The 10,542-nt window shown below is 35.4% G+C and overlaps 1 long non-coding RNA gene across 1 annotated transcript; it reads left to right on the top strand.

Moving 5' to 3' along the window:
- Positions 1–3,697: 3,697 nt before the first annotated feature.
- LOC148677820 (uncharacterized) lies at positions 3,698–8,335 on the top strand. The gene is made up of 3 exons (XR_015935502.1): positions 3,698–4,153; positions 4,826–4,853; positions 6,839–8,335. It is a non-coding gene; the product is annotated as an uncharacterized LOC148677820 (long non-coding RNA).
- Positions 8,336–10,542: the final 2,207 nt, after the last annotated feature.

Here is a 10,542-nt window from a genome sequence, read left to right on the forward strand (position 1 = left end):
TAAATGCGTGAGATATTCAATGATCTCAGCACTGCAAAATCATGGTAAAAAAGCGATTTCCATTCATTTCATACACATGGTCTTGTGTGATTTCATTGTCATTTCATTTATAGAAAAAAAATATGTATGTGCTTATAATTTCGGAATTGGTAAAAAGCCAAAAAAACTGAAATATTTACCTGTTGCCACCTGCATCTTAAAATAAAACTTAGAAAGAGGAATCTTGTGTAACTGGATCTTTCAGTAATTGAACTTGGTCCTTCACGTCTTCAGTCATGTTGACATACTGTAGAAAATGAGAGGGTAATTAATCATGTTGTAATAAAAGCTGTGAGAGAATCATGCACAAAATATTTTATTGAGAAAAGCTTGCTGAAAAGGCCTCACAACAGACTAAAGTGTTAATCTTTGCTGCCCTAGCTCTGAAAACATGACAGAGAGTAATGGTTGTCAAGGTAGTGCGGTGGGCGGCTGTGCTTTTGAAAAGCTATGGTGAGTCATTTAGTAGCCGAAAGAAAATAAGTTAACTGAAGAACCTTGTTAATTTTGTTTTCTTGCACACAAAGATAAGAGAGGTATTACATTGAAGTTACAGGGACAGAAAATTATTCTCCTATATTTGGCTAGAGCATTATTTTAATAAAATCATAACAGTAACCCAACACCACTTTGAAAAGAAAATCACTATAAATTGTTTTTTTTTAAAACAAACTATTTTCTTTAAGGACAGAGGACAGAGGGTGTTGGTTTCTGAACAGAGTAACTGGATTCAAGTTAATAAGGAAATGATTCATAATTTTAAGAGCTTCATCTTTTGAAAAAACAATATTTTGTCTTATTTTTTCTTTTGTTGTCAAAAAGGTATTTCCAAGAAGGTCATACTCCATCTCAGGATAGAAACAACCTCAAATAATTCATTACCGATGTGGATGGATTTAATTATTTAATTATTTAATTAAAAAGGTTTTCTGAACCCATTAATGGCAGCACTGTCAAAACATGTGTAAAAAATGGTGAATAGCTAGAGCAGTTTCACTCTTGTTTTGATTTTGTGTAAATATGCATGTGGCCATCATCTGTGTGAGAGAGAGTGGGGTGAGGATGTGACTCATAGTATTAAACCTAATGTTAAAATAGTTAGAGAGCTATGCGCAATCTACCAACACTGAAGGACACACTGAATTACTTACTTGTGATAAGAAAAACCATATTCACCCGAACCACACTTAATTGATAAATAACTATATAAAAGCATAAAAGGCATTGTTTATTAGAAGGGGCTACAGACATCGACAGCATGCAACACTTTGCTATATGGAAGCAAGGAGGTCTTTTCCCCTGTCCTTTCCTGTTTTTTCTCAGTGTTTTATACTTTTAGATGCTAGCTGAAGAGCTTTTAATGTGTTAAGAGCTTTAATGTAAATCAGAAGATAAAAAAATGTTTGGATTGATCTCTAAGACTGCTTTCACTAAATGCAAGTATCTGAAACAGAAATCTGAATTGTTGTGGAGCTGACACACCTAGTTTGGGATATCAGAGAGTGAAATGAGTTTGAGCTGAGAATAAATGTAATTTACACATCTCTTTATGTCTCTTTTACTCTTTTTTATGGGAAGTTGTGGATGTTTTTGTGCTCTGGGGTTGTGTTGAGCAAGGGATTACTGTTAAAACCATTCGGCCATATACTGTATATCTAAAGAAAGTGATGAATATTCAAGCACCTGAGTGCTTTAGAGTCCATTTGTTTTGCTAGATAGTGATGGCGCTGATGTGCATTTATCCAAAGATCAGTGCAAGATCTGACTGGCTGTACTGTCGACAATAGTAAGAAGAGCCCTCATCAATTATCCTGGTGACAATGGCCTGTTTAACATCGAAGACTTTATTCTGTTGAAACTTTCTATTCTATCACATGTCCATTTTATACGCTGTGTGAAACATGAACAAGATCTTGTTAACTTTCTTTGTGTATTCTTCCAAGCATCCTGTCCACAGTCTCTTGAGTTGATTGTTTTCTACAGTGTTTAACATTGTCATTCAGTACATTAATACACATAACAATGTGCTAAACTTTCAGTGGCAAGAATCACTTACTGAAGGATTCTCGTGTGTTTGTTATTTAATTGTTTTAAAATAACTTATTTTATGTGTCTTAGTTTAGTGAGAGCTTGCAGATGAAACGGAGTATATATCCAATGTAACTTCTAAATCATCTTATTCAGAAAATGATGTGAAAAAGAACAATACTCTTTATAAAGCAGGAATGTTAATAATGGGTCAAAAACCTTTTCTGGTCAGTTCTTTTAATATGGTGATGATGTTTTTCACTGTGAAAGAGAAGCTCAAAGATAGTTAACTTTGTGGTTTGAAAGAATGTACAGTACTTACTGTACAAAAGCGCATCTAATTAGAGTTGAGCAAAGATTTATTTAAGGTAATTCACATAATATATTATAATATGGTGGTGCAGTGGTTAGCATTCTCAGTTTGGACTTTGCTGTTCCATTCTTGTAGAGGGCACTGTATTTTTGCAGTCACCTGAAGTATGATTAGTGCATCTACAGTATGGCATCTTTGCTGTTTATGAATGATAAATTTGTTTAAAAATAATTTATCAAAACTGACATTTGGATGCTTTTGCACATTACTAATTTATCAAAAATATGTGATGTTATTGCATAAAGAGACCTAGGAAAACAGGAAATATTTTCAAAGCTTCATTTTATCATTTGTTGCTTAATATAAGTTTCTTTCACAATATAACACCTGTTTTTTATTGAGATATATTTTTATTGTGGTATTGTCCCATTTCTGTGTTTTTGCTGGGCCCAGAGAGAGGTCTGGTCCAGTTTCAGTATGCGATCACTTGTCTAACACATACTTGTAGGCAAGTAATGGAGTAAAGAGAGTTGTATGAAACAACTGAGTTTTTAGAGGATTTTTCCTCAGAGAACTAAACCAGTACTGACAGAGGTAATTAACACCTACTCTAGCACTCTGGAGTTGTAAGAGTGTGCATTGATTTATCAGCACTTTTCAGGTAGGAATGATTAAAAACATTGTAGCAAAGAAGAAAGTATTTTCTAAATGTTCTCATGTTTTCAGGTGTGATTTGAGTCCCATCTTTTAAAAAACAATTCTTAACTAAAATGTTGCTTTTTCATTTTAGGGGAGTACTGAAACAACAGAGACAGTACATTTACTTTTTCGATCATTCTTTCCAAACAGCCACACACATAATAGTGCAATCCCAGAAGATATTGTGCACAATTTGAAAGAAAGCCTGCTATTGTATGTGTTAAAAATGTTTCCTTTAATACCTGGACAATTTTATGACATGAGTTTCAAAAAAAGATGCCAAAATGTGATGTAAAAAAACATTCAAAATACAAAACTGTTGTGTTTCAGTAGTGTGAAAAACACAATACTAAACTGTGTGACCTTTGATCTGCAATTGCTAAAGATCTCAGATAATAAAAAGAAAATAGAAGAAAATTAGTTAGCTGAATGAAAAAATTAAAAATTGGAAAGAATGCCATAAGAGACAGGAGCAGAGAAGTTACATTGTGTTGGAAAATGTTTGGTCTTTGCCTGACTGAACTTTTTCAGGTAGTGTTATCACAAATAGTGTGTGCTTATTATTGTTTATCAAGCGTGTTTTATTTATACATATTAGCGTGTTTTATTTGTGCTTTTTTACTAACACAATTACAGCTGCATTTGTCCCTGGAATGTGATTGGTTACAAGCTAGCAGGACAGAAACTAATGACTCGTTATTTTTCCCATCATTTCTTTTGATTTTATTGTCTGATTTGTACTTTCACACCTTTATATTTCATCTGTAAAGTACGCTTCTGAAAATAGCCTCCTTAATGAAGAATCTCTGCACTGAGCTGTTTGAAAAGCATTGATTTCTGTGCATCACCAACGTCATCAGAGCCAGGCGTCAGATTTAAATACTGCTCTCCGCATTTTGCAGGCACTGTCTCCATTCTCATCGTGAACTCAAAAACAGGGAACATGTACAGTAGCTGTATTAAGAGCAAAGCTCATGTGTTATTTTAGATGCAAACATTACTGGATGTCTGTGACAACTGGATTGTCATTCTGCTATAAAAGCTACAGTCAGATCCCTGCAAGCTTCATTAAAGGTAAGAAGGAAGCCATATGTGCAATTCTTTCTGTTGTCATTTCAGCTTCTTTGTGATTAATTGTGGCGTTTGCTGGTATGAAATATGAAACTGCTCTTATGTATAAGAGGCTTCAAGCATTTGTAAGGCTTCTAGTTTGATCAATTGAAATTTCAGGTCCAAAGATTTAATTTGCTCATTGTTTTTTCATGTACCATAATAATAAGTGAATGTGTCTTTTGACACATTATACCTGATTGCAATTAAACATTTTGTTTCATTTGAACAGCAGAGTTATAATACCTGTAAATTGAAGTCATGATCTTAATGTAAAAAGAACATATTGTATTATTAGTTCTGATCAGTTTGGTAAGACTTACTGTACCATGAAACAAATACAAATATTTGATAATATGTTCTCTAGTCTATCTTATAGTATATTAGAGGCATATTAGACATGCAACTTTATTATTATATACATACTGGCCACAAAGTTTTGGCCAACTTACTATGTCATTAATGATAATGACAAATAAGGACAGAGTATGATAGAAGAGCATGTTTATCACCAAAAAACCGCCAAAATAAGCCAACAGATTAATGATTTCAGAATCCTCATAACTAGCAATTTGTTCGGTGACCTATGTGGTCAATGATAATGTATGATTAATGCCCGTTTCATTTTGGTTATAGGCTCTTGTCTGGCTCTTGTCTGATTTTGGTAAGGAATGCTTTCGCCTCACACGGGACATCCAGTGTCAAATTAACCTAGATAGCAAATGTCAAACTGGCTAGTGTAATGCATTTTTAATATTGCAATGGAATCAGAAATAAAGGCTAGTTTTACAGAAACATACACTGTATGCTTACAGATGAGCCCCATGAGTGCATTCACCTTGTTTGGTTACTGTGGAATGCTTTCTTGGGTAGCCTTAGGAATTCAGACAAAGATACCTAGTACAGTATGTCCGCTCTAGCCAATATTTAACAACACTGTTTGCTATGAAAATGTGAGTCAGCAGGTACTTTGGGGAAAAATGGCCCAAGAATAACAGATGCATTGAACCTTCCTCTGATAGTTATTGTAAGCTTATGTTACTCATATAAACATAAGTTTCCACAAACCCTTCTACTCTGTGAGCATCCAGGATCAGGGCTACCCTGTTTTAAAGGGAGGCAGAGCTCTACTGAATTATTCTTTATGTGGTGCTAGAGAATACAAAGAAGGAAAATATGTTGGAAATGAATTTTATATCTTTTGGTAATTTCTTCCTACAAAACAGCTTCACAGGTGTTTTCTACTATAAAGAAAGCAAAAATAAACTGTTGAAGACAAGAACGAGTTGCTATTTGAATTAACTCCCTAAGATCTGCTGAATACGTAGATCAGGCTTGCTGTCCTGTGCAATGTGCTTATGGAATCAACCTTTTGGATTGATTAGATGGATTGAATGGAATATTTCTGAATCAAATCTTTTGGTACAGTACTTTTGAACTACTTTGAACTCTAGTTTTAGAATAACATACTAATGTTTCTGAAAGGTCTGTATGGTCTGCAACAGTAAAGCAGTCATGAAGTCAATTGTGCTCAGTATAATATAAACTCTTTAGGTTTACACTTAGGTTAAAACCATTAACTCTGTGAATGTTTTCTTTGGTTAAATATGACTAGTTCCATGGTAATCAAACTATGGAGACCATGGTTAAAATTACTGAAATATATATTGCAAATCAGTTTGCATGATTCACATAGATTTTTTTTCTTATTCTTAAAATATGTTGTATTTACTGTAGGTGTAAATAGGTCTAAACCTTTTACCGAGTTCATTTTAAATCTTTCTTTCAAATGTTATTTTCTAAAGGAAACCCAAAACCAAGGATGCGGTGTTAAATTTTTCAGCAGCTGAAGGGTAATGAACTCTTTTGTATGCTTGTGCAAACAAAATCTTTAAGAACTTCATTATTCTGATCAAATGCTGTTTTCAGTACAAAGACCTGTTACCTTGGAAACCAGCTGTTTGAAACTAAATGTTTTCAAGGTGCTTCATTACCTCAGAGGATTAAAAGGAAAATAATCAGAAGAAATTAGCGTAAGGGGCTCAGATGTACCCATTCATATTCTGAGGTTTCAGTAACAAAGTAAATAATGTGCTTACAGTGCCTACTGATAACTTTACGTCATATAGACTATTGAAAATAAAGAAATTAATCATTTAAGGATGATAAATCTCTTTTCCTAATTGTAAAAAAACAAAAAGACAATACTTACTTAACATCTATAGTAGAAAAAATAAGGTTATATTGTATTTTAAAATATAACAATATAACTTGAATGACAAAAATGTGTATTCCACATGTAGCACAATAATGAATTCTTTGCTCAATAGATACAACTTTTTTAAATGTGTGAAACTATTTTAACCAGTTGAATGATCAAGGTATAGTACATCCAGTTAAATGGCATACAGTATAAATTCCAGCATACTAAATACTGAAATATACAGTCAACATGTTTATACAGTATTACATCCAAATCTAGGGTAATTCAACACTGACAATTGCACTTTTTTTCATTTTAAACAAAGTGAAAGGGAAAATATCATTTTAGCATAATAATAATAATAATAATAATAATAATAATAATAATAATAATAATAATAATAATAATAATAATAATACTTTTCCCTTTGTGCCTTTTGCTTTAAGGCGTTTCTGAAAATCTGCCCCAGATCCATCAAAAAGATGAACCTGGAAATCAAGAACATCTCATTTACCTCCGCATCAGTCTCCTGGTTGCCCAACCCTTCCACTTGCCCAGCAAACCTTTACAGAATGATGTACCGTCCAAACTGGAACAGCATATTGTCAGGTTTCTCCAGGAAGAATTTTCACCGGGAAGAAACAGTGCCAGTAGGCCGCAATTCCATTACCCTGCAAAGACTCACACCAGCCACAAACTATATCCTCTGCGTCACGTGCCAGAGCTCCCAGCCCTCCGGTGACCAGTGTGCCATCTTTCATACCCTAGCAAAAGATGCTGTGGTTGTCACCAACAGGAACCTAGACCTCGCAACAGTGGTGTGGCTCACAAGCAGCATCCTCTTCATCATAACTACTGTAGTCCTTCTTCATGGCTGCTTCAAGCTGTGGTGCAGGAGGTGCAGGAGGAGTCATTACACCTCTGCCAGCACTGTTCATCATGAGGTTGCGAGCAGTCAAGCCTGGCAGGGAGGTTACGCTGAAACTGCCTTAGTCGATGAACACTGTAACATACCTACCCTGTCTAAGGTTGGCAAGCTGACACAAGATAAACTAGAGTACTTACCCGAAAAATCCCCAGATGGGATGACAGGCTTGCTAGGCAACAGTGTGAAATACAAGGATAAAATGGCTATTCTCCCACAAGCAGTATATGACTAGCAGGACTCTATAGTGAGATTACAATTTGTGTAGGTGTTAATTCAGTAAACTTTTATGACCTCCCAGTTGAGTAAAACAACAGGCTTTGTTGAAAAATATAATCCCGGTATCTGAGTCCAGGCTGTGCCATTTTACAGTTCAGACTTGAAAAATGGCAGTCCTGGAATAGCTGAAATGCCCACATGACAGAAATTAGCTGGAGCAGTCTTGACCTTTTAACAGCAATGCTTGTAGCTGACCAGATAATTGTAGGATCCTATAGCTTGTGTGAGTTGTGCCATTCCTCCAGTGAACATTGTAACCCGACTGGCTTCCACTACCAGGTGCAGAAAGGAGCACCTGTCTGACCACTTCACTCCAGGGTTCAAGCACAACATGTGGCCAACATGAAGTTGAGGAGGTGATGAGGCGTGGCTGATTCTAAGCAGGGGAAGTGCTTAACCACATGAAGAAACTCTGACAATATTGAAATTAAGCACATGCGATTACAATCCCTGTAAACTACTGAACCTACCACACTTAATAACATCACAAAAAAAAAACATCCTGTAATCCTGTAATATACTTCTTAACAATGGTCCATCTATGGTATTCTGGAGTCAAATGTGTGTATTTTATCTACATTCTTAATATGTGCATATTTTAGTAAAATACTCTGCTTGGGGGACAAAATCGGTTAATTTTTGTTATACAACTGTAATGTTCAGTAACTGTGCACATCTAACCTAGTTTTTACACATAGAATTGTACTATATCATTAAAGGATATCATTTAAAATGCAAATATCTTTCATTGGTCTTGTTATAAGTTTTTTTTTTGTTTTTTTCTTTTGTAAGAAAAACATTAATAAAAAGGAACACAACATAGCTATAAAGCAATGTTCGAAAAGCATGCAGTCATGCAGATAACCGAACAACCACCATCTCCATTTTTGCTTTCAACAAATAGCAAAAGAGAAGTCTTTATGTTCTAGATACCAATAGTATATATAGGGAATGTAATGGAGTTTACTGTATAATGGAAGTTCGGGAAGGATGACAACAGCCAAGTTCTAATGACCTCTGCTGTTAGTAATTTGTAATCATTCCTAACATCATTTCCTCAAATAGAAAACTGTAAATATTAAATGTTAATACCTTTCTCTCCCTCACATTCATCCAACCCAATCTTCATCTTATTAGCTGCCCCTTGGTCAATCCTCACTCTGCTTGGGGGTCACAGCTCCTCATCCCGTGGTTTAAAGCACCCTATAAACCTTTCAATATGCTTAATTCTTGGGTGTTGTTATTACAATTGAATCTAATTTTATTTGTTTTCTTCTACAACACTGCCATCAGCGCATACTATGAAGACTATACTGGGATTCCATAGATGAAAATATAGCACAACATCAATAAACAACAGCATTACCTATCGGTTCTACTACTGTTACATATTAAAATATCCCAGACTGCAAATAACATAATGCAACATATCTATTATCAGAGTAAATGTAGATCTGCTCAAGTCTGGGTTTTCTTTTGCAAAGTTATTTTCATGACTGCAAGTGTTAAAATAATGTGAAAACAGTGCAAAAGTCTGCATATTTATTAAGGCAATGTATGTTGCTACTGTACCTTACCAGGCAATACTTCACTCATCCACGTACTAAAACCTCCTGTCAGCACTGGCCAGAAAGTAATTCCTTTTCCACAGCAGTGCAATTCTTTACCATTGGGCCTGGTAAACAAGTAACCCACGCAATCTATCTGTCCAGATCCTGTGATGCACCCCAGTAAATCCTCACTGTATCTTCTTCAAACTACATGTATCTCATAGAGCATCATGTTCCACAGGACCATTAGGCCGCCCTGTCTGGCTCTAGAAACCTCAGCTGAAGTCTTGACTGCTCCTTTCCATCCTATGGAATTACGCTCATTCCAGGTTCTCTATTCTCAGCCCTGCAGTGTCTAATTTTGCTCCATTCCCCAATTACCAGGCAACCACCATGGCTTACAGCCACACCATTAGTCCTGGGTTATGAGTCAAGATGGTGGCTTACTCAAGGAGCCACCCCTCACTATCATACACTGTATTACATACAGTACCCTCATACCAATGTGACATTAAGGTACAGAAATGTGTTCTGCCAGGGCCATCTGCTATTTGTTTTACGCCAAAGTGCTGCTCTGTGCCCACCGCAAAGTCTGAATCTGAGAACCATGCAGTTCTCACTGACAACACAGCAAGCTTGCAATGTTAAAATTGTTCAAGGCACTAGTGAGTCCCCATTTTAAAATATTGGACAAACTGTTGGTCATCATGTTATGAATATGGTGCAACAATATATAATGAAAAAGATTTACACAAAAACAAACATACAGTACCAGTCATGCTCAAATTAAGTAAAACTACATTTCTGGGGACTAAACAAATACGGTAAAAACAGGCAGTTCCTTCACTTATGCTTGCTGTTGGTACAGTAATGCACACAACAGGAAATGCTAGTTACATACAGTACATACAATATGCACTGCCAGTGAGATACTCTCTCTCTGTCTTCAATCCTTTCAGCATCTCTGGACTCCAGCACTGGCTTTCCCCTGCTAGCGTTTCCATGGTGACCGCAAAGCTAGATGAACCACCTTTGAAAATGAGCACTGAGAGAGAAGGATAGAGGGAAAGTGGTCTAAGGAGAGAGAAAAAACAAGAGAGTGGCACTGTTAAATATAATAACACACAGAGTAGAGAGAAAGGTTATTTAAAATTGCTAACTATTACTTCTGATAATATTAACCCGACATCTCTCTCTGTCCCTGGAGTCCTGAAGTGAAAGCCCTAGTCTATCAAAGATTATTTTAAACAAAATTACTTTAAATGGTTATACAAATGTATTTATCAGCACGAATAGACATTAAACATTTTACAAGTTTATAAAATAGAATTTTAAATCCAATTTGAATGACAGAACGAAACAGGCCTATATTTTTTAAATATAAAAGATTCAAATA

This window comes from Lepisosteus platostomus, chromosome 1 (genome assembly GCF_059453375.1).
Source record: "Lepisosteus platostomus isolate fLepPlt1 chromosome 1, fLepPlt1.hap1, whole genome shotgun sequence".
NCBI lineage: Eukaryota > Metazoa > Chordata > Actinopteri > Semionotiformes > Lepisosteidae > Lepisosteus > Lepisosteus platostomus.